Source organism: Misgurnus anguillicaudatus, chromosome 23, assembly GCF_027580225.2.
Source record: "Misgurnus anguillicaudatus chromosome 23, ASM2758022v2, whole genome shotgun sequence".
Lineage (NCBI taxonomy): Eukaryota > Metazoa > Chordata > Actinopteri > Cypriniformes > Cobitidae > Misgurnus > Misgurnus anguillicaudatus.
Window position 1 is genome coordinate 33,547,119 of NC_073359.2, and position 25,086 is coordinate 33,572,204.

Genomic DNA, 25,086 nt, shown 5'->3' on the forward strand with positions numbered 1-25,086 from the left:
AAATCAGTGTTAAAGTTAATAAAATAATGAAGTGATTGAGTCATTAATAGTGAACACCTGCTGGTCATTCCGTGTCAAATCAACTCAATTTTGGAATTGTTCCTGTCTTAAAGGGGACATATTATGAAAATCTGACTTTTTCCATGTTTAAGTGCTATAATTGTGTCCCCAGTGCTTCTATCAACCTAGAAAATGTTAAAAAGATCAACCCAATAACTTAGTTTTGGTAAACCATTTTCTGCAAGCATGTGAAAAAATAGGTCATTGTAATTTGGCCCTTATTGTGATGTCAGAATAAGGTAATACCGCCCCCTTTATCTGCACTATCCAACCACAGCACAACCATTTAGTATGGAGAGAAAGAGAGAGATAAAATATTTCACAGCACAATTGAGTTTCAATTGCAACAAACCACCATCATTGTGATCAGTGGTTGCACTTCATCCGCTCATTTGCATTTTAAATGACACACCCAAAACGGCACACTTTTGCTCAGACCTATTTTAGACTTAGTTTACATCTTAAAAAAAAATCTCATAATATGTCCCCTTTAAAATGTTTATTTTGTTGACTCTTTTTCTGGAGAAAGTAATACTAAAATGAGGAAGAAAGCCAAATTATTAAATGCAATAGATGAAATCACCATAGTTAAATGAACACTATCATCATCTCTGTTTGAAAACTAAAATTACAACTTGCATCCAGAGTTACATGGATGATAGGTTTAACTTCTAAAGAACTGCTGTAAATCTGGTTAATAAAGTAAGTCACCATTGCTCCGATTAGTGTTTCCTTTAATTGGGTACTTGGGTCTTGAAGTTCAGTGTTAGTTTTCTTCTGCTAATTGTGGCAGTGTGTTTATAAAACACATCTGTTAAAGCAGAGGAAGATGAGAGAAATGAAGTCTATAACTCATACTATGTTAATTAGTATGAAAGTATAAGTCTTGGGATTCAATGATATCATAAAAAAAGTAATCACTGAATATAAGTGTAATTTATGTTCTGCCAACCCTGTGAAGCTCCCATGAAATCCAACAGTGCTGTAAAAGTCCACATACCCTGAAGAGTTAAATAATGTTTACCCAAATCTAATCTGTGGTGTAAGTCAGACACACTGACACATCAACAATCAGCCTATAAAACACAATCATGGTGACAATCAACAACAAAGCTTCATGCCGCAATGCATGCTGGGTACCAGGATTGTAGAAAACTCATTCATAAATCCCATCATGCATTGCAACATGACAAAAATTTAGCAACTTTCTAACCATTAACTGTCACCATTGTTGAGATTTGTATCAGAAATCATGAAGTCTCTCTTAAGCAAAACAACAACAACAAGCAGTCTCATTCAATACAATGTCATTTGCATAGAGCTTTTCTATATGCCAGTTTCTTCATAATTAATTTGTGATCAACTGTTTCAATGATTTGTAGAGTAGAATATAATAAAATAAACTGAGAAGGTCTGGAAGGTTTACCCTTACATGAAGCAATGAACAAGTGGTTTTACTAAAACATTGTTGCTATTGCTAAAAGAGGAGAGTTAGATCAGAGAAGACCAAGGGACAAATGCCTAACTAAAGGAAACACTAATCACAGTAATGGTGACTTCAAATGAACTCATAACAAACACAAACTTAAGATTTAATGTTATACATTTTGTGATAAATGTCTATTTGACTTGTGAGACATCACGTCAGAAAGAAGATTTGTCTACTAAATCACGCGTGTGGATGCTGGAATAGTTGAGCACTTGTATTTTGTTCTGACAGCTGTTTAGAAGTTTAACTTATCCATTTAGAAAATAACTCAGCAAGTTATCTTTTTATTTTCAAACAGAGATGCTGATAGAGAGGCAAACGTGAAAGATTGCAGCTTTTGGAGGCATACACCCAACAGTATTCATCTATTGCATTTAATAATTTGTCTTTCTTTATTATTTTAGTATTTTCTCCAGAAAACGAGTCATCAAAATAAAAATTTAGAGACAGGAAAATGTCCAAAATGTAATTGATTTGAATGACCAGCAGGTGTTCACCATTGATGTCTTAATCATCGCTTCATTGTCTCGTTGACTTTGACACTGATTCAGAGTTATATTTTTAACACCAGTCTTTTTTGGCGCCGATCTTGGTGTGGATTATATAGACACCAAATAGTGTTGATTTAACACTGATAGAGTTAATTTAACACTGGGGATTTTCCTGTGCAGTATTTACAACAGGACATTACTGCAAGATATTCAATATTACTTTCATTTACAGTAAAAAAGTAAAAATAAACAAATACAAACAGAAAAAGCCACTGAAGAATAAAGCAAAAAAGAAAATCTCATCATCTCATCTATTGCGTTTCTATTTGGCCACATGTTCTCATTCACATTACACCTGATTTTTCTCTGGCAAGGCATCTTGTGAAGAACCTTTTGCCATGTCTCTGACAGTGTTCAGGTGTGATGTCTGGGAATGCACCATCTATTGCATCCAGGTGGGACTGGAGGAAAATCTTCCCCTTGACCTGGTGGTCTTCAGTTGACTTGTGCAGACATATATCTTATTTTTTGTGTTGCTCATATTGTTCCTTTTCCACACAAGATCGACCTAAAGAGGCCCTCCTTTACACTATTGTATACCATATAGTCATGCAATTGAAACAACCTGAGTGTGTTTCCTAGGTGGGAATCAGCTGGGATTTATATATTTGCATTAGTACAATAAGTTGTTTTTCAATCCCAATGGAATAAAATACAGGGGATATATTTATGTTTCAATTCATCATATAAATAGCTGTTTACTTTGACTATAAGTGAGGTTTAGCACATGATGTTATCTGTTTTGACATGCTGTGTGAAAGCATTTGTAAATTTGACTTTAAAAATCTATTGTTTTGGTCTTGTTTGAGCTTGTCTGTAAAAGAAGTTTAAGCATTTTAAATTTGTGTTAATTATATGCATTTTGTGTTAAACCAACAAGAAATGTGTTAATAGTATAGCTTACACAGGTGGATGTAGTGCTAACTGTGTTAAGAGTTTTGAAAACTTGTTAAAAGTATTGAAAAATCTGTCATAGCAATCGTAAAAAACTGTAATACAGTGTGTTTTAAGATCAGCATAGAGTGTCACTCTTATACATTTCAGTTCTTTAATCTTATTTTATCATTTCAATTTTAAAAGTTAGGCAGCATAACATAAAAACAAGCAAGCTTATTTGACATCATAGACAATTCTCCTTTCTCAAGCAACAAACAGGTTGTAATTGCTACGAGCAAAAACACTGTTGCAATGCTGGAAGAGCAGAGTCGGTTCTGGAAGGTCAAGGGACAAAAGCCTAACTAAAGGGAACACTAATCACCATAGTGGTGACTTCAAATGAATCTAAAACAAACACAAACTGTAGATTTAATGTGATAAATGTTGTGGTAAATATCCATTTGACTTACACGTCGCGTCGGAAAGAAGATTTGTCTACTAAATCACATGTGTCGATGCTGGAATAGTTGAACACTTGTATCTTGTTCTGACAGCATTTGTTTAGAAGCTAAAGGGGTCACATGATGAAAATGTTAGCACTGCCACTTTGTAGGTTTGAGCAAAAATTTGTCGTTTTGGGTGTGTTTTTTAAAATGCAAATGAGCGGATGAAGGGCAAACAGTGATCACAATGATGGTGGTTTGTTGTAATTGAAACTCTATTGTGCTGTCAAGTCCAAAAATGTGTCGTTTTGGGTGTGTTTTTTAAAATGCAAATGAGCGGATAAAGTGCAAACACTGATCACAATGATGGTGGTTTGTTGTAATTCAAACTCAATTGTGCTGTCAAGTCCTTCTTTTCTCTCTCTTTCAGAGTTCAGATTAAGGAGGCGGTATTATTCTAATAAGATATCCTTATGACATCATAATGAAAGCCAAATTTCAATGACCTGTTTTTGCTCGCACCTACGGAGTGGCAATGCTAGCATTTTCATCATATGACCCCTTTAAACATCATCCATGTCAGAAAATAACTCTGCAAGCAAGTTGTAATTTTAGGTTTCAAACAGAGATGGTGATAGAGAGGCAAAAGTGAAAGATTGCAGCAGGTGTTATTGCACCCATAATGCCTGTAAAACATAAATACGGATAATTCCTTCATATTTACACAGCACTTTGTCCGTTTTTTACGGATTTTTTTTAGAGTGTATACAGCATGAAAAGTGAAGCCTTCTTCATTGTTTCCAGGTATTTTTTCCACACTTCACAAGGATGGGGACATCACTCAGAAGAGTAAAGTTTCGAGAAGCCCTGGATAACAACTACAATAACATTCTGAAGTTCGTCCAAGGAGTCAACTATCATCAACGGGGTAAAGATGTTTTGTCTTGTTTTAAGCTCGAGGCAAGATAAAGCTGCATTCATTCTACTCTTTCTGATGGCAAACTTCAACGAGCCCAATGATACCATTGTGCTTAATGTTAAAGGAACATGCACACATTTTGGGAATTTAGCTTATTCATCGTATCCCCCAGAGCTAGACAAGTCCATACACGCCCTCCCCACCTCCGTGCATCATGCAACTATGTCTGACGCAGCCCCCACCAGCCTAGCCTAGCACAAAGACCGGAAGTGAATGGCCCCAGCTAGCAAACTGCTCCCAATAATTGACAAAATAACGCGAACAATTTCCTATTTATTTGTATAATCACACCATGTACAAATAACAAGGTCATATGAGACACAGCAATCTTTTAACAGTATACATACTGGGAACTATATTCTCAGAAGGCGAAGCACTGCTACTTGGGTGATTTGCACGACTCTGACCAAACTCTCTGCTCCTCACCAGGGGCTCCTCGGGTGCTACGAGCAAATCACTCCGCTCAAGTAGCAGTGCTTCACCTGAGAATACATTTCCCTGTATGTATACTGTTAAAAGGTGGCTGTGTCTCATATGACCTTGTTATTTGTACACGGTGTGACTATACAAATCACAAAATGTAGCGGGGGCTGCGTCAGACATAGTTACAGCACGCACGGAGATGGGAAAGATATGTATGGACTTACTTAACTCTGGCCCAGGTGAAAAAGTAGTACACTTTCATAATATACTTAAAGTGCTCTATTTTCGCACACTAATTTTGTACCTACTAAAAGTTCGTTTTTAGTACTTGTTAAGATGTTCTTAAGATTATCTAAGGGGCCAGTCACACCAAAAGCGTTTATGGCAGTTGCAGGCGCCTTTTTTGAATGATATTCTATGGGCAGGGCGCGTTTGCGCGCTGTTTATGCGCACCGAGCGCTTTGCGTTTTTTTGCCACCTACCGCGCACGCGTTTTTTAAGGAGCGGAGAAGCGCCTGACGTCATTCGCGTCTTCCATTGTCCAATCGAATCAGGGGAGAGGCGGGCCTTACGTTGTGGTGAGGGAAGTTTACAGTTGCTTTGAAGAACCGGACTCCACTCGCTCACTCTCTCGTGCGTGTTTGTGCACCTCTCATCCTCAAACAAGGTCAGAGCAAGCGCCCTCTTTTTAAAGTTTCTGCTAATATGACAGTTAACAGCATAAGAGCGCTCACGCTTCAATATTTGATTGACAAGACAGCTGACTCGGTGGTTGCTTAGCAATATGAAAAGCCGCGTCGCACTGCTCTTTTTTAAAAAAGGCAGTGCTTCGCGCATTGCGTTTGCAAGCGTTTAAAGCGCTTTTGGTGTGACTGGCCCCTAAGTGTACTTTCACTGTGCTATTTTGAGACACCATGAATTTAAACTAAATTGCACTTTTAACATACTATCTCTGTATTAAAAATGAATTTATTTAACACCTGTATTAAACTTGAACCCAACTTTCATACAAAGATCTGTTCAAGTGTACTACAAGTGGTACCTAAATACATTTTTAAAATACATTTTTATCACATTTTAGTTCATATTTATGGTGTCTCAAAATAGCACAGTGAAGTACACTTAGATGTTCTTAAGATTATCTTAAGTACTAAAGAAGATTTTTTAGTATATTAAGTACAAAATTAGTGCACGAAAATAGAGCACTTTAAGTACACTATGGAAATGTACTTCTTTTTCACCTGGGGGATACAGTAAATAAGCCAAATTCCCAAAATGTGGGCGTGTTCCTTTAATGTAAATACATATTTTACCCTTAAATTAGTATTAAGTCTATTATTTTTGGGTAAATGCACTGTACTTGTATATTGCCTTTCTAGTCTTCTGGGTCCGGTTGCACCAGCTAGACGTAAAATATAAGAGTGTAATAGTCGTGCGTAAAGGGTTCATTATAGTTGTGCGTAGGTCCTGCAGCTTAGCCGCAATGGTGTAGGTAACATGTCGGTTTTTGTATGCACTTCTGCGTAGTCGCCTGCGTCAACATGCAAATACACATGTAGACCCCTGGTAGTCAGTATCCACGCGTGTAACCACAGTAGAAGCTCAACCGCCAAAGAAGAAGCAGCTTGCCCAGTTAACCCACAAACGAAGAAGAACAGCAACTTGTGTATGTTTTGAGAAGAAGACCAGGGGCCCGTTTCAATAAGGATCCCTGCAAGTAAGCTTACGATGGGCCTGTATGGGCATAGCCTAAGGGCCCCGCACAGGTTTGCTCATTGGCAAAACGTTGGCCCCTTAGCGCTGGCCCTGCATGGGCAGCCCTCACTTAGCCCCCAGGAAGCCCTCACATAGAGAAATCCCCAGAGTTAAATGAACACTGCTGGATGTATATATTGTCCCATCTTACAGAGTGTTAAAAAGTAACAATGAAGCAGAATTAAAACCGCTGTTATTCTCTCTCTCACCATCTCTGTCTGAAATCTAAAATTGCATTTTACATCTTACTTGTAGAGTCATTTTCTTACTTTAGGTTGAGATTTTGTTTCATTTAAAGTCACCACTATTGTGATCAGTGTTTGATTTAGTTAAACTTGACTCTTGACGCTTGCCTTGTTCAGTCTTTTGATTGCTATAACTTTGTGTGTTTAAAACATGTTTGTTATGGCAGCATGCGATCCTTTAGTGGTGGTCAGTTCAGTAAATAAAGTCTGAACATCATCATATAAAAACTTATGTATTCATTTATTGTTTGCACACTTAACAGAAGGATCTTTCTCTGACAATCTGATACTATAGTATGAGATCCAGCTCTCTCTTAGCAGTTTGTCTTTCTGAAGAATTTTGAAACACTGACACTTAAAATTAACTGCTCTCCAATGTAGACACACAAATATCAAGAATCAGAGTATGAATCACAATGATGGTGACAATAAAACGAAACGCTTCATGCTGCAATGCATGCTGGGTATCAACAAATTACAAATCTCATCCAGAACTCCCAGAATGCACTGCGGCATGAATAAATAATGACCTTTTTTACCATTTTCTTTGTCACCATTGTTGAGATTCATACTCTGATTCTTGATGTCTGTGCATCTACATTGTGCAGTCGTTAATGTTTAAGTGCAAACTATCAAAATCCTTCAGAATGATAAACAGCTATGAGAGTTCTGGACCTTACACTGTAGTATTTCATTATTAACAGAAAATTATGCTTCTGATGAGGGGGGGAAACTATATTAATAAATCTGTTCATTTAATGATTATGTATGACAATGTTTATGTATCAACCATCAATATTCAACTACAATTGCCTTTTCTTTGCTATAACATGTGTTTTAAACACACTTAAATATAGCAGTTAGAAAACACTAACAAGCCAACAGTCAAGAGTCAAAGTCCAACCAAAACAACCACTAATCACAACAATGGCGACTCCAAATGAAACAGCCAACATCTCAACATAAGTTAAGAAAATGACTCTACAAGATGCGAAATGCAATTCTAGATTTCAGACAGAGATGCTGAGAAAGAGGACAACAAAGCTTTTAATTCTGCTTCATTGTTACTTTTTAACACTCTGTAAGATGGGACAATATATACATCCAGCAGTGTTTATTTAACTCTGGGGATTTTTCTGTATGAGGGCTTCCTGGGGGCTAAGTGAGGGCTGCCTGCGCAGGGCCAGCGCTAAAGGGCCAACGTTTTGCCAATGAGCAAACCTGCGCGGGGCCCTTAGACTAGCCCTAAGTGGGCCCATAAAGGGCCATTGTAGGCTTACTTGCAGGGCGAGGTTCAACCAACTCTGAGTTTAAACTTGAACTCTGAGTTGACTTACTCTGAGATAGTAAACTCGGGGTTTTCGGTTACAGAACAGCTCATTTGAGTTAGTTCAATCGACTCTGAGTAGGTTGACTCTGAGTTAAGCGCGTGCACAGCCACAATGAAAAGCCATCATCAATGGAGCTCAGATATTACGATTTACCATGGCAACATCACGTGACAAAGAGGTCTTAATCATTTTTACTACTAAAACTGAAAGTGTTACTGCAAGTGTAATGCAACTACGAGCATATATTTTAAAGAAAAGAGTTGTTTTTGTAAATTGCTACTCTAGTAAATGCGTACATTTAATTTTTCATCACAGTTAAAATATCCAAAGTAAATAAACTGAGGACTGTACGTTATTATATTCATTTACATGCACATGCAATCCCATGGACAAAAATATGACAGCAGCTCAGCTAAAAATGAAATTAAGCATAATACTTTGTCATATAAGGCTACGAACTTTACAAATGTTTGTCATGAATAAAACAAAAATTCGCCGAGCCGTGATTCGAACTCCGATCGCCGACAGCACATCTGCCCTAACAAATGCACACAGTACTACCCACTAGACCAGCGGTAATGACGAGTAGATGCGTAAGAAATGTCAAGGCAACTGTATAGATGTAAGAGCACTACAAAGAGTGATATTAGTCATATAAGGATATTTTTATATCTAAAATGACTGCAAAAAAATAATAATTTCGCTCACATAAATGTAAGTGGATATGACAAAACACCACTCGGGGTCTCAAAATCCACTCGCAACATAAATCTAACTTTCTACAAATGAATGCAACATCATCATCTACAGGATTCTCTATAAAAGTAGCCTACTTGACATTTTAGTCACTAAGACGATCTATGCACCTAAGTATATCATATTAGCTTTACAAGTCATTTCAATTTACTGTTTTAATTGTTTAGTTGAAAGTTTAGTGTAATATATAAATATATAAAGTAGTAAGTTAAAATGGTTTGCACTGGCAATTTAATTATAACTTAAAGACAGCTAAAAATATTTTACAGTGTACATAATAAAAATGTGCGCAATGAATGAATGTACTAAAGCAACTAACAAGATTAAACACCGCTACTCCTTTAAAAAAGGGGAGGAGACCACAAGAAACTCAGAGTTTACAGGATAAAACCTGCTCCCGACCAGGTTAGGTTCACAGAGTATGTTACTCCGGAAACAGACTCTGAGTATAAGTTACCTCTCCTTCTGAAACAGGCTTGACTTACCCCGCCATCTCAGGTTTAACCTACCCCCTTTTTTGAAACGGAAAACTCAGAGTTTCCCTTATTTCAGGGTTAACAAACTCAGAGTTTTCACTTAACCACCTTTCTGAAACGGGCCCCTGCAATGATGGAAGTAAATAAACAGCGACTTTTGTTGCAGTTTGAGTTAAATCACTCCTTAACTTGGCTCATCGTTGTTCTCACTGGCGCAAACAGAAATATCTATGACACAGTTTGTTTACCAGACAGGAAAGGTTCTAGTTGACCAGTCACAGTGCTTGCTGTCCGTGTAGAACTGACACGCTGTTAATAATTTGGCGAGGGCACGTCAGGCTACCCAAAGCTATGCTCAGGCTACGGATAACCTACAGCATAGCTATAACATGGGCTTAAACGGATAGTTCATCTTAAAATAAAATTTTTGTTTATAAGCATACCCCCAGGCCATCCAAGATGTAGGTGACTTTTATTTTTCAGTAGAACACAAATATAGATTTTTAACTCCAATCGCTTCAGTCTGCAAGTTGTATAATGCCAGTGGATGGTAACAAAATCTGAGAAAAAATAAACATACACAGACAAATCCAAATTAAACTCTGCGGCTCATGCAGACACATTGATGTCCTAAGACACGAAATGATCGGTTTGTGCGAGAAACCGAACACTATTTATATACTTTTTTACCTCTAATACAACACTATACCCAAAACAATACGTGCGTACACATCACTGTCTGATTCCTGTAATGTTTAATGGCGGGTTGCGAAACAACTTCATAGGGCATACCCCCACCTACTGTATCGGGAGCCCCGTATAGTGTATATGGGCCCTCATGCCGTGCACCCAATACAGTAGGTGGCGGTATGCACCTATGAAGTTGTTTCGCATCCCACCATTAAACATTACAAGAATCAGACGGTGATACGTATGTGCGTATTGCTTTGGGTAAAGTGTTGTATTAGAGGTAAAAATTTAGGGCTGCACGATATACCGCATGCGATTATGAATGTAATATTGTCAACTTTTCAGTGAACTACGGCTCTGTGTAGTTAATATCGCTCCATCTAAAAGCAGCTAATGGTGATTTACTACTAATCAAGGAACAGGCTTCACTGAACAGAGGCGCGTGACAATTGCATGCGATTTATCGTGCAGCCCTATAAAAAATTATATAAATACTGTTCGGTTTCTCCCACAAACGTATTGTTTCGTGTCTTAGGACATTGAAGTGTCGTCATGAGCCGCAGGGTTTAATTTGGATCTCTGTGCATTTTTTCTCTCTCAGATTGTTTAACCATCCACTTGCATTATACGACTGACAGATTAAAAAGGTTGTAGTTACAAATCTACATTTGTGTTCTACTGAAGAAACAAAGTCACCTAAATCTTAGATGGCCTGGGGGTAAGCTGACAAACATAAAAAATTCATTTTAAGATGAACTATCCCTTAAGGGGTCTACACCGTAGCTAGGCCGTAGGTTATCCGTAGCCTGTGCGTAGCTTTGCATAGAAATTTTAATTATAAAATTGCCAAAATTTTAACAGCGAGTCAGATCTACAAGGTCCACAAGTGCTGTGATTGGTCCACTAGAATCCTTTCGTCAGCTAAAAAAAATCCTGCGTCATAGGTATAGACGGTTTCATCGGACGCACAAAATACGCGTCTGGATCCGACCTTTACTTCCGGTTTCGGTTTTTTTAATGGTCTGACTAGTTGCTAAACTGATCTCCTGAACAATTGCCTCGTCGAAAATAACAAATGTTTTGGTTTCCTATGTAATCTATGTGTTGTTGTTTTTTTGCTTGTTAAATAAACTACGTTTAAAGAACTTTGTTGTTATTTGTTCTTAGCGGAATTTACCGGAAGTTACGTGCAGACCGCGGCTGCTTGTTTATGTTGTTACTGCTGAAACATTCTATATCCGTTTGCGAAGGTGAGAACAAAGATGGGTCAAGTTGAGGAGTGATTTAACTCAAACTGCAAAAAAAGTCACTGGCTTTTTATTTCCATCACTGCTAGTCTTCTCAAAACATACACAACAAGCTGCTGTTTCTTCTTCATTTGTGGGTTTACTGAGCAAGCTGCTACTTCTTTGGCACGCAAAAGTACATATGAAAAGTGACGCGTAGCCTACGCTCGTCAGATCGCATAACATTATAACAGGAATAGGTACGTAAAGGAACGATGGTGTTGTAGAAATGTAGTAAAGTAAAAGTACAGATAATTTGTTGCAAAATGTAACAAAGTAAAAGTCAAAAGTATGTACAATAGATTATACTTAAAGGAATAGTCTACTCATTTTCAATATTAAAATATGTTATTACCTTAACTAAGAAGAGTTGATACATCCCTCTATCATCTTAGTGCGTGCACGTAAGCGCTGGAGCGCGCTGCTACACTTCGAAGCTAAATGCTAAATGCTATGCTAAATGCTATAGAAGTGAAGCAGCGCACTCCAGCGCTTACGTGCACGCACACAGATGATAGAGGGATGTATCAACTCTTCTTAGTTAAGGTAATAGCATATTGTAATATTGAAAATGAGTAGACTATTCCTTTAAGTAAAGTACAAATACATGGAAAATTTACTTAAAATACAGTACTTCGTTAACTTAGGCCGGTGACACACTGGATGCGTGGCATACACTGCAAAATCCCGGGAGTTAAATTAACACTGCTCAGTGTTTATATAGGTCCACTCTCCAGAGTGTTAAAAAAGTAACACCGGAGAGAGTTAAAAGCTACAATCTGTGACTTTATCCTCTCTATCACCAACTCTGTTTGAAAACTGAAATTGCATTTTAGATCTTACTTGTAGAGTTATTTTCTTAACTTAGGATTAGATGTTGTCTGTTTCGTTTAAAGTCACCATTATTGTGATCAGTGGTTGTTTTAATTGGACTCTTGAGTCTTAGACTTAGCTTTTCACCTCTTTATTGGCTGTTGTAATTGTATGTGTTAAAACATGTGTTTTGTGGCCAAAGAGGAGGCACTAGTGCATTTCCATGATTATAATGGTTGTTAGGATACAATTTCAAATAACATTCTAAAAAAAGTAATTTATTTAGTGACTTCTTACTAGAAGTGTTTATTTCTGTCAATGGTGTGATATTGTAGTGTGAGGTCCAGCCATCTCATAGCAGTTTTTCATTCTGAACCATTTTTAAACACTGACACTTTCAGATTGGCTGCAATATAATGTAGACACTTAAACATCAAGAATCAGAGTATGAATCACAATGATGGTGACAATAAAGTGAAAAGCTTCATGCTGCAATGCATGCTGGGTATTAACACATTACAAATCTCATCCAGAACTCCCAGAATGCACTGCGTCATGAATAAATAAAAAACTTTTTTACCATATTCTTTGTCGCCATTGTTGAGATTCATGCTCCGATTCTTGATGTCTTTGTGTCTACATTGTTCAGCGGTTAATGTTTTTGTGCACACTATCAAAATCCTTCAGAATGTCAAACTGCTATGAGAGTTCTGGACCTTGAACTGTAGTAATTTATTATTAATAGAAAATGATGCTTTTGATGAGGGAGGAAAACTATATTAATAAATCTGTTCAGTAAAAGATTATGTTTGACATTTTGTTTTATTCAATCACACAGTAACCTTTTCTTTGCTATAACAATGTGTTTTAAACACACTAAGATATAGCAGTTAGAAAAAACTAACAAGCTAATAGTCAAGAGTCAAGTCCAACTAAAACAACCACTTATCACAATAATGGTGACTTTAAATGAAACAGACAACATCTAATCCTAAGTTAAGAAAATAACTCTACAAGTAAGATCTAAAATGCAATTTCAGTTTTCAAACAGAGATGGTGATAGAGAGGATAAAGTTACAGATTGCTGCTTTTGACTCTCTCCGGTGTTACTTTTTTGGCGCTCTGGGGAGTGGACCTGTGTGAACACTGAGCAGTTTTGGTTTAGCTCCCGGGATTTTGCAGTGTAAGCGTCTCAGCTGCGTGGCGTGTCCGTTTTTAATTCGGCTCCCATGTTAACAGGTTAGAGCTTGCAGAGTGCCTGCTTGAGATGTACGTCTCAGGTGCGGTTCGAGCTGCGCGGAAAACGAGTGCATGCTAGAAATAGAACCGACGCCTTTTTTCATGTGACACGCAAGCCTGTTGGAAGCGTTTCCAGGCAAAATAGAATAGGAAAATATTTCATTTTGTACACAAATACATAATAATTAATGACATTTTGATGTTTGAAAGTCTATAGATTGACATAAATTCAGATATAAGTGTAATTTAAATTTATATATATTGATTTTCAAATATTGCACCTGTTAACGGTGTCCTTTATCAGTAGGCATTATATTTATTCCTGGTCTGTCGGCGACATCCCTCTATGTCACCTACTGCAGCTGTAGCGCGCCAGTGTGTCAGCGGCCTTACATTTTACCACTGCCTAACAGGATGTTATATACCTAACCTAACTGAAGTGGACATGCACAAAGTTGACAAGTCCCGCCCAAAAAATCCGGAAGCATGATAATCCCCTATTACTTGACGTTGTGAAGACCACCCACCGATTGAAAAAGAAATTGGCTATTAACACATATGTTTGTTAAGAAACGTATATCTTATCCTCATTTACATTTTTATATTAAAAGCCTATATTATATATAAGCCTATATTCATCAATGCACGTGTGGACAAACATACAAACATTCTATAACCACCGCAGTAAATTGGTGCATTACCATCGCGGTGGTAAAATACTGTCACCGTTAACAGCTGTAATATACTGTATATATACATACATACATACACACTACTGTGCAAAAGTCTTTGACCAGCTTTGTTGGGCCACCTTGTCCAAACTGAGCTAACTTTAGTTACTGTACTGCATCCCACTTGAAAAAAACTAACAGCTTTTCTCTTTGCCTTTTTGTTTATAGGTGCTTCTTGGGCATTAATTCGGAGACAGACAGGCAGAAAGGACAGAAACAACAAGCTGCAAGTCTGTACACTGATTAGAAAACTTATGACTTGAATGGATGTCAGTCTAGTGTGTCACAAATACTAGTTCTTTGTTTAGCTAGAGGCGATTGTACACTTTGTACTCTTACAATGTTCTATATCAGGAGTCTCCAACGTGGTGCCCATGGGCAGCAGGTAGCCCGCACAGAGTCTGTGAGGTGCCCATCAAATCACATTCTATTAATAGTCTCAATTGTAATATTTGTTGATTACATATTTTTTATATTGACTTGGCTTGGTTTACATATGTTACAATTTTAAACAATACAAAAACATATTCAAAAGTACAATGAAATAAAATCAACAAGTAAAACAAAAAAAGTTTTGAGTAGACTATATCAAAAGGTAGCCCAGCTAGAAATAAAAAGTTCTAAGAACGTTCCCTGAAAGTTCCCGAATGTTCCCAAAAACATTCTGCCAACGTTAAAAGCGGCCAGTTTTTTTTAAGTTCTAGGAACGTTTCTGTTGTCTGAACGTTAGAGTAATGTTACATTTTACCATTTTTAAACGTTATGACAATGTCATGTTTTAATGTTCAAACAATGTTTAAAACAACAACTGTTTATTATATTGACTTGTTTAATTGTTATGTAAATGATAGAGAAACATTGCATTTTATTATTTTATAAAACATTATTTCTGAATGTTCAGTAAATATATTGTTGTAGAAAACTCAATTCACTTACTAGGTTTAGATGTTGATGTTTGTTTCATTTTAAGTCACCCTTATTGTGATTAGTGTTTGTTTTAGTTGGTCTCTTGACACTTGACTTTTTGCTTGCTAGTTTTTTCCTGGTTGTGTTAACTTTGTGTTAATGCACCACATTTGTTATGAACATGCCAAGTTAATAGTGTTATTCTGTGGTTGTTAGTACATAATGGTAAAGATCATCACCTAATTCATTTACTAATCAAAACTTTATTTTCTGTCAAAAATGTAAATGAGATCCAGCTCTTTCACAGCAGTTTGTCATTAAGGAGTTTTAGAAACTTTGGACAAAAAATATCTGCTGTATAACTGGGATGCACAAACATCAAGAATCAGACTATGAATCTCAATCATGGTGACAATTAAATGAAAAACTTAATGCTGCAATGCATGCTGGGTATTAACAAATTACAAACCTCATTCAGGACTCCCAGCATGCACTGTGGCATGGATAAATAAGGATTTTTTTTTAACAATTTTAATTGTCACCATGGTTGAAATTCATAGTCTGATTCTTGATGTTTGGGCATCCCAACTATACAGCGGATATTTTTTGTCCAAAGTTTCTAAAACTCCTTAATGACAAACTGCTGTGAAAGAGTTGGATCTAATATACAATATTGGCAGAAAATAAACTTTTGATTAGTAAATGAACTAGGTGATGATCTATACCATTATATACCAACAACCACAGAAATACACTAATAACTTTTCATAACAAATGTGGTGCATTACCACAAAGTTAACACAACCAGGAAAAAACTAGTAGGCAAAAAGTCAAGTGTCAAGAGACCAACTAAAACAAACACGAATCACAATAAGGGTGACTTAAAATGAAACATCAACATCTAAACCTAGTAAGTGAATTGAGTTTTCTACAGCAATATATTTACTGAACATTCAGAAATAATGTTTTATAAAATATTAAAATGCAATGTTTCTCTATCATTTACATAACAATCAAACAAGTCAATATAATAAACAGCTGTTGTTTTAAACATTGTGTGAACATTAAAACATGACATTGTCATAACGTTTAAAAATGGTAAAATGTAACATTACTCTAACGTTCAGACAACAGAAACGTTCCTAGAACTTAAAAAAAACTAGCCGCTTTTAACGTTGGCAGAATGTTTTTGGGAACATTCGGGAACTTTCAGGGAACGTTCTTAGAACTTTTTATTTCTAGCTGGGAGCCCTCCAGAATGTTTTATCCATTGTGGTAGCCCTTGCTCACAAAAAGGTTGGAGACCCCTGTTCTATATTGTTTCTGTTAAATAAAGAAACATGAAGAAATTAGTGAATGTCAGATACATTGTAAAAATAAAATATTTGTTGCACTTATTTTTTAAGTTTAATTAACTCTAAATTACAATTTATTTCAACTTTCTTGACTAGTGAGGAGTTGCTATTAATTATAAAAAATAAAGTTGAAATAACTTAAGCTAACTACTTTAATTTTATAATTTATAGCAACTCTTCATTAGTCAAAAAAGTTGATTAAATTTAAAAATGTAAGTTCCTTTTTTTACAGTGTAGAGCGGGGTGGGCATTCCTGGTCTTTGAGGGCCACTGTCCTGCAAAGTTTAGCTCCAACCCTAATCAAACACACCTCAATGTCATTTCCAAGTCATACTGAAGCCTTTGATTGAGATTTTCAGGTGTGTTTGATTAGAGTTGGAGCTAAACTTTGCAGGACAGTGGCCTTCAAGGACCAGGAATGCCCACCCCTGCTGTAGAGTGTAAGCAGTGTTCCAATGCACGAAAGGAAATATTATTCTGTGTAGTTATTATTCTGATGTTATTTATACTATCTGAGATAATCAATGAATAATATGTAATAATTATATGTAATAATATGTTATGTACAAAATAAAAGTATGAAATCGATTGTTTTTGTGTTTATTTGAATTTAACATCTTTTTAATTTTAATATATTGATATAGCCAGTAACATTACAGTAAACACTGTAATTCTACAGCAGACTACTGCTAAATAGCAGTCCATGAACTGTAACTTAATGACTAAATACATTTATTCTATGGGATATATACTGCTATATCACAGTAATCTAAAATACATTACTTGTAATTTCACAGTAAAATAACGTAATATTACAGTAACATACTGCTAAATCACAGTACACTGCAAAATCCCGGGAGTTAAATTAACACTGCTCAGTGTTTATATAGGTCCACTCTCCAGAGTGTTAAAAAAGTAACACCGGAGAGAGTTAAAAGCTACAATCTGTGACTTTATTCTCTCTATCACCATCTCTGTTTGAAAACTGAAATTGCATTTTACATCTTACTTTTACATCCTACTTGAGTTATTTTCTTAACTTAGGTTTAGATGTTGGCTGTTTCGGTTGAAGTCGCCATTGTTGTGATCAGTGGTTGTTTTAGTAGGACTTGACTCTTGACTGTTAGCTTGTTAGTTTTTTCTATCTGCTATATTGTAGTGTGTTTAAAACACATTGTTATAGCAAAGAAAAAGCAATTGTATAATTGAATATTGATGGTTAGTATGTAATGTCAAACATAAACGTTTAAATGAACAGCTTTATTAATATAGTTTTCCCCCCTCATCAGAAGCATCATTTTCTATTAATAATAAATTACTACAGTTCAAGGTCCTGAACTCTCATAGCAGTTTGTCATTCTAAAGGACTTTGATAGTGTGCACAAAAACATTATCCGCTGAACAATGTAGATACAAAGACATCAAGAATCGGAGTATGAATCTCAACAATGGTGACAAAGAAAATGTTAAAGAAGTTCATTATTTATTCATGCCACAGTGCATTCTGGGAGTTCTAGATGAGATTTGTAATGTGTTAATACCCAGCATGCATTGCAGCATGAAGCTTTTCATTTTATTGTCACCATCGTTGTGATTCGTGCTTTGGTTCTTGGTGTTTGGGTGTCTGCATTAGACTGCGGTTAATCTGTAGGTGTCAGTGTTTAAAAATGGTTCAGAGTGAAGAACTGTTATGAGATGGCTGGATCTCATACTACAGTCTCATATTATTGACAGAAATAAACACTTCTAGTAAGAAGTCACTAAATTAATTATTTTTTAAGAGTGTTATTTGAAAGTATATCCATAGAGACGCACTAGTGTCTCCTCTTTGGCCACAAAAAACATGTTATAAACACATGCAATTGTAACAGCCAAAAAAACTGAAAAGCGAAGACTAAGACTCAAGAGTCCAATTAAAACAACCACTGATCACAATAATGGTGACTTTAAATGAAACAGCCAACATCTAATCCTAAATAAAGAAAATAACTCTACAAGTAAGATCTAAAATGCAATTTCAGTTTTCAAACAGAGATGGTGATAGAGAGAATAAAGTCACAGATTGTCGCTTTTAACTCTCTCCGGTGTTACTTTTTTAACACTCTGGAGAGTGGACCTATATAAACACTGAGCAGTGTTAATTTAACTCCCGGGATTTTGCAGTGTATGTTACGACCCTTCTTTCGACTCGTTGATGTCTAGAACATTATTAAAGGGGAACACTTTAAAACAGTTCAGACACGTCACCAGTAATCGCTATAAAAGGTTGAAAATTAACAGGAGACACACAAAAGTGAGAATTCAAAAATAAATGTAATTTAATATATGTAGGGGAATAAATTGGATACAAAAAGTAAGAACCCAAATAAAAACTAACAGAGGGAAACAACAGGATTGTGCCAAACAAAAGAAACTAACAAAACCAAAAAGAGCTGACTAAACCGAAAACCCATCTAATCCTAAACTAAAAAGAAAATAAGAAAAGAAAAATCTTCAACGTCCGTGACGTCGTAAACTAACCTACACTGAACTAACCAAACAAAACATACAGAGTGGCACAAATCCCTAACCTAATGTGAATAACAAAAATTATACTACATGCATGCAAAATGTAAACCACGTGGTAGGCTTACCTAATTCCCTCTGAGTCATAACACACAAGTCACATATATTTAAAGGTAATCATAAAAAAACGGAAAACTAACAGGTCACAATCAAAAACAGTGGACGTCCAATCAACTCTTCACCAATGATTGACAGATGACAAAGCCAATCATCAGATCGCCCTGCGAAAGTGAAAGTAAGAGAGAGGCAAAAAGAGAGAGAGAGAGAGAGAGAGAGAGAGAGCACAAACCAAAGACACACATATCCAAAAAAACATTTTACACGTCCCTAGGGACGTAACACCCCCACACTTAAGAACAAAATTATAACATACAAAAAAAAAAATCTATACATACTAACATCCTAAATATCATACCTACATCTTTAAATTCAAACTCTAGAAAGAGTGTCAGCAAGGATGTTCTCAGAACCTTTCTTGTGGTGAATTTCCAAGTAATAATTCTGCATAAGCAATGCCCAACGCATTAAGCGTTGGTTAGCATTATACATACGGGACAGAAAAACAAGCGGATGATGATCAGTAAACACGAGTGTAGGTAAACTAGAAGAGCCCAAATACACGTCAAAAAATTGCAAAGCTAGGAGCAACGCTAAGGTTTCCTTCTCGATAGTAGAATAATTTGCCTGATGTTTATTAAATTTCCGAGAGAAAAAACAAACGGGATGGTCCACCCCATCCTTACCCTCCTGAATCAGCACTGCTCCAGCGCCCACTGCGCTTGCGTCAACCTCCAATTTAAACGCACGGTCAAATTGTGGAGCTGCCAGAACTGGACTGGTACACATCAAAGCCTTAGCATTTTCAAACGCAACCTGGCATCCCTCAGTCCATACAAAACTCTGTTTAGGGCTAAGAAGATTAGTAAGAGGAGCTACTACCGTAGCAAAATTTTTACAAAACCCTCGGTAGTAGCCAATCATACCCAAAAATCGTCTTAACTCTCGCCGTGTAACAGGGACAGGAAACTTGGTGATAGCCGCAACTTTTTCCTCTACCGGCTTTACTTGTCCATTTCCTACATGTTTTCCTAAATAGGTCACAGTGGCCTGACCAAACACACACTTAGCGAGGTTAAGTGTTAGAGAAGCATTTTCCAAACGTTCAAACACAGTGTGCAATGAAGACAAGTGCTCTTCCCAGTCATTAGAGAAAATTATCAAGTCATCCAAATATGCTTTACATTTAGGTACCCCAGCAAGAACGGTCTGAATTAATCGTTGGAACGTAGCAGGTGCGTTTCGTAGCCCGAAAGCCATCACTTTATACTGTAAAAAACAGTCAGGAGTTACGAATGCAGATATATCAGACGCTCGCTGAGTTAACGGTACCTGCCAGTAGCCTTTCAGTAAGTCAAGTTTGCTGACAAATCTAGCGGAGCCGATACTGTCAACGCAATCCTCCATTCTAGGGAGCGGATAAGAATCAGGCACGGTGACAGCATTAACTTTTCGGTAATCCGTACAAAAACGAAAAGAACCATCAGGTTTCTTAACGAGAAGACATGGAGAACTCCACGGGCTATAACTATGACAAGCTAAATCATTCTCTAACAAATAGTCAGTTTCTGTCTTCATAGCAGATCTTTTGAACTCGTTAACTCGATACGGATGTTGCTTTATGGGTTTTGCATCTTTAACATCAATATCGTGCTGCAGCACACTGGTCTGAGACGGAACATCGGAAAATAAAGCGGGGAATGATGTAATGAGGTCTTCCACATCACGCCTTTGCTCACTAGATAGGGAGGAAAGATGAGTACTCAAATTGGACAAAATAACGGAATTATCCAACTTACTACATTGTTGCAGAGTATTTCTCAATACCAGTCCGTCCTCATCAGCACTTATGTCATCTTCAACAGACTCAACTTCAGATGTTATTAACACTGCTATATTATCAGCAACCGGCGTAACTGCACTGTAAAAAAAAATTTCGTAAAAAAACGGTCAAATGACTGGCAGCTACGGCTGCCAAACAAAAACCGTAAAATTAAAGTAAAATTTCTTAATTCCAAAAAAGATCAAAAACAATTAATTTACAGATTTTTTCTTTAAAAGTTCTGCAGAGAAATACTGTTATTTTACGGATTTTCCCCAGATTATTATGGTTAAACACCTTTAATAAACTGACAGCGCTGAGAGTTTTGCAGAGAAATACTGTTATTTTACGGATTTTCCCCAGATTATTATGGTTAAACACCTTTAATAAACTGACAGCGCTGAGAGTTTTGCAGAGAAATACTGTTATTTTACGGATTTTCACCAGATTATTATGGTCAAACACCTTTAATAAACTGACAGCGCTGAGAGTTTTGCAGAGAAATACTGTTATTTTACAGATTTTCACCAGATTATTATGGTCAAACACCTTTAATAAACTGACAGCGCTGAGAGTTTTGCAGAGAAATACTGTTATTTTACGGATTTTTACCAGATTATTATGGTCAAACACCTTTAATAAACTGACAGCGCTGAGAGTTTTGCAGAGAAATACTGTTATTTTACAGAGTTTTCCCAGATTATTATGATCAAACACCTTTAATAAACTGATAGCACTGAGAGTTTTGCAGAGAAATACTGTTATTTTACGGATTTTCCCCAAATTATTATGATCAAATACCTTTAAAAAAGTGACAGCACTAAAAAGTTCTGCAGAGAAATACTGTTATTTTACAGAGTTTTCCCCGATTATTATGATCAAACACCTTTAAAAAAGTGACAGCACTAAAAAGTTCTGCAGAGAAATATTGTTATTTTACAGAGTTTTCCCAGATTATTATGATCAAACACCTTTAAAAAAGTGACAGCACTAAACGTTCTGCAGAAAAATAATGTTAATTTACTGATTTTCCCCAGATTCTTTTGGTCAAACACATTGAATAAATTGTCAAGACATGCTCAAGATAGTAAATTAAAAAGATTTATTAAGGATTTTAAGTGTGTAAAAAAACTGTGAATATACAGTGTAACATCTCAAACATCGCTAAATGTATAAAATGTAACGAATGATTCAGTAAAAGAATTACAAATCTTACATGAAATAGATGAAACATTTTACTGTTAAAATCATATTTCTAAAATCATACATCAAATTCTCCTAAAATGTAAGCTTTATGGCTACTGTTAAATATTCTAAACATACTGAAGTAGTACAAAACAGACACATTAACAAGATAACACTTTCACTGTTTCACACAACTACAGATTCTATCACAGATGTAAATTTGCATTATTAACCAATTCTTTATAAACAGCCCCCATAAGTAAAGGATGAAATAATTTATCTATTCTATATAATACAAAAAATGATGGGTTTCTGTCAAACAAGTGTTGGATCAAAAAGGGACAAACCCAAACCGTTGGGTTGGAATTTAACCTATGCCTGGCAGGTTCAAACCAAAATGCTAGGTTGTTTCGTCCCATTTTTGACCCAATACCGGGTTGAACATTAGCCAGGACATTTTGTGACTGCATGGTTACTATTGTGTAATGATGATGTATATAATTTGTGATAAATTAGTAAAGCAAATTGGCAGATTCTTTTTCTTTAGGCAACAGAAAAAGTACATAAATAAGATGTTTATTTACTTGTAAACCGACTTAAATGGCCTTAAAACAATTTGAAGCTATTTGAAATTAGAGGCAACAAGTGTATTTTAAACACAATGATCAAAGATGCAACATACTTGTAGCATCAGGTGAAGTTTTGTTTTAAATTTGGTTTGTTTGTTTGTTCTATAATGTAAATATCATAATTACAATTGTTCTATAATTTCAAAATAAAAAACGAATGGTCTGACTTCAGGTTTGTGAAATTACAGTAAGTTAAAGAAATAGTTCACCCAAAAATGAAAGTTCTGTCATCATTTACTCTCTCTCTCATGCCGCTACCTGTTATAAATTTCTTTGTTCTGATGAACACGAGAAGACACTTTGAATGTTTGTAACCAAACGGATCATGATCACCGTGGTGTTCATAGAATGTGTGTGGGGGGGGGGGGGCGTTATATTGATGCATGATATACATTGATGCATATTGTCTTATATATATATAATGCATACATATACAGCGGGGAAAATAAGTATTTGACACATCAGCACCTCCACCAGCAAGGGGACCTCCAAGTGGGCTATTGACACAAAATTTCTACCAGATGTAGCCATCAAGCCAAACACTGAACTCATACAAAGGAACATTTACAAGTTGATTCATAATAAATAAAGCGAAATGCCACAGGGAACAAGCATTGAACACAACTGATGGCCTATAAATGCTTCTCATTACCCAGGAGGCACACAGGAAAGACTTCATGATGGGTAAAAGCAAAGAACTTTCTCAAGATCCTCGTAATCTTATTGTTGAAAAGCATTTTGATGGGAATGGTTATAGGCGCATTTCCAGAATGCTGAATGTTCCTGTGAGCACTGTGGGGGCCATTATCCAGAAATGGTAAGAGCATCACTTCACCATAAACCGGCTACAATCAGGTCCTCCCAAGTAAGATCCCTGTCCAAGGAGTGCAAAGAATAATCAGGAGAGTTCTCCATGAGCCAAGAACCACTCGGGCAGAACTTCAGGAAGACCTCGCATCAAGGTCTAAACTATAAGCAATGCACTGAACCGCCATGGCATCCATGCACGCTCACAACGCAAGACTCCATTGCTGAACAAAAAGCATGTTGAGGCTCGGTTAAAGTTTGCGAAAGAGCATTTGGAGAAGCCTGTGGATTATTGGGAGACTATAGTATGGTCAGATGAAAGCAAAATTTAACTTTTTGGCAGTCATTCTACACACCATGTTTGAAGAAGAAATGGCACTGCCCACCACCCCAAGAACACCATACAAACAGTTAAGTTTGGGGGTGGAACCATAATGGTTTGGGGCTGCTTTTCAGCAAGGGGTACTGGCAGACTTCATATTATTGAAGGCAGGATGAATAGAGAAATGTACCGGGACATTCTGGATAAAAATCTGCTGCCATCTACCAGAAAGCTAAAAATGAAAAGAGGGTGGACATTTCAGCAAGACAATGATCCCACACACAAGGCCAAGGAAACAATGAAGTGGTCAGTCAATCACCTGATACAAATCCCATAGAAAATCTATGGAGAGAACTAAAGATCAAAGTTCATAAAAGAGGCCCAATGAACCTTCAAGATTTAAAGACCATTTGTATGGAAGAATGAGCCAGAATCACTCCTGAGCAATGAAGACGACTGGTCTCTCCATACAACAACTAGAAGCTGTAATCACCAACAAAGGCTTTTCTATAAAGTATTAAATATGTGTGTTCAATACTTATTCCCTGTGTCATTTCGCTTCATTTACCATGACTCAACGTGTATACTTAAATGTTCTGATTTCTTTGTATGAACTCAACACTTGGCCCGATGGCCACATCTGGCTATATCACTTAGAAATCCCCCTACCGACAAAAATGCCGATGTGTCAAACACCCACTTTCCCCACTGTATTTTAAAAAATAAAAATTTAAACAATGATCAGATATACATTTCTTAACGAACATGCTTGTTCACAGGCGCCAGTTTCTTTTTCCGCCGGTGGGTGCTCGTCACAACGTCAAGCAATGCTTAGGTTACTTAGCAATGACAGATGCTCTGGAGCACCTACATGCTTTGAAAAAAAGGAAGTTTTGCTGTGAAGATTGTAATTAATTTGTTTGTGACGTGCACACCATCGCGGGTCCCACTTTACCATCGTGGGTCGCACTTCACCACCGTGGTTGTGTGTGGTTATGACAACCGTCACAGCCCTAATCATGAGCCCCATTCACCTCCACAGTAGGAAAAAATAATATTATGGAAGTGAATGGGGCTTATGAACGGTTTGGTTAAAAACATTCCTCAAAATATCTTCCTTTGTGTTCATCAGAACAAAGAAATGTACACAGGTTTGTAACAAAATGAGAGTGAGTAAATTATGACAGAATTTCAGTTTTTTCCTATATTGGTTCTACACGGAAATCTCCCGGAAGTTAGGTTTGGGCCACAAAAGCGTTTATGTATGTTACTGTCGCTGAAACCGTCTATAACAG

General features: G+C 36.6%; 1 protein-coding gene across 1 annotated transcript in view; it reads left to right on the top strand.

Moving 5' to 3' along the window:
* LOC141359324 (uncharacterized) overlaps window positions 1–25,086 on the top strand; it is a 564,790-nt gene that overhangs the window by 273,442 nt on the left and 266,262 nt on the right. The window lies entirely within an intron of this gene.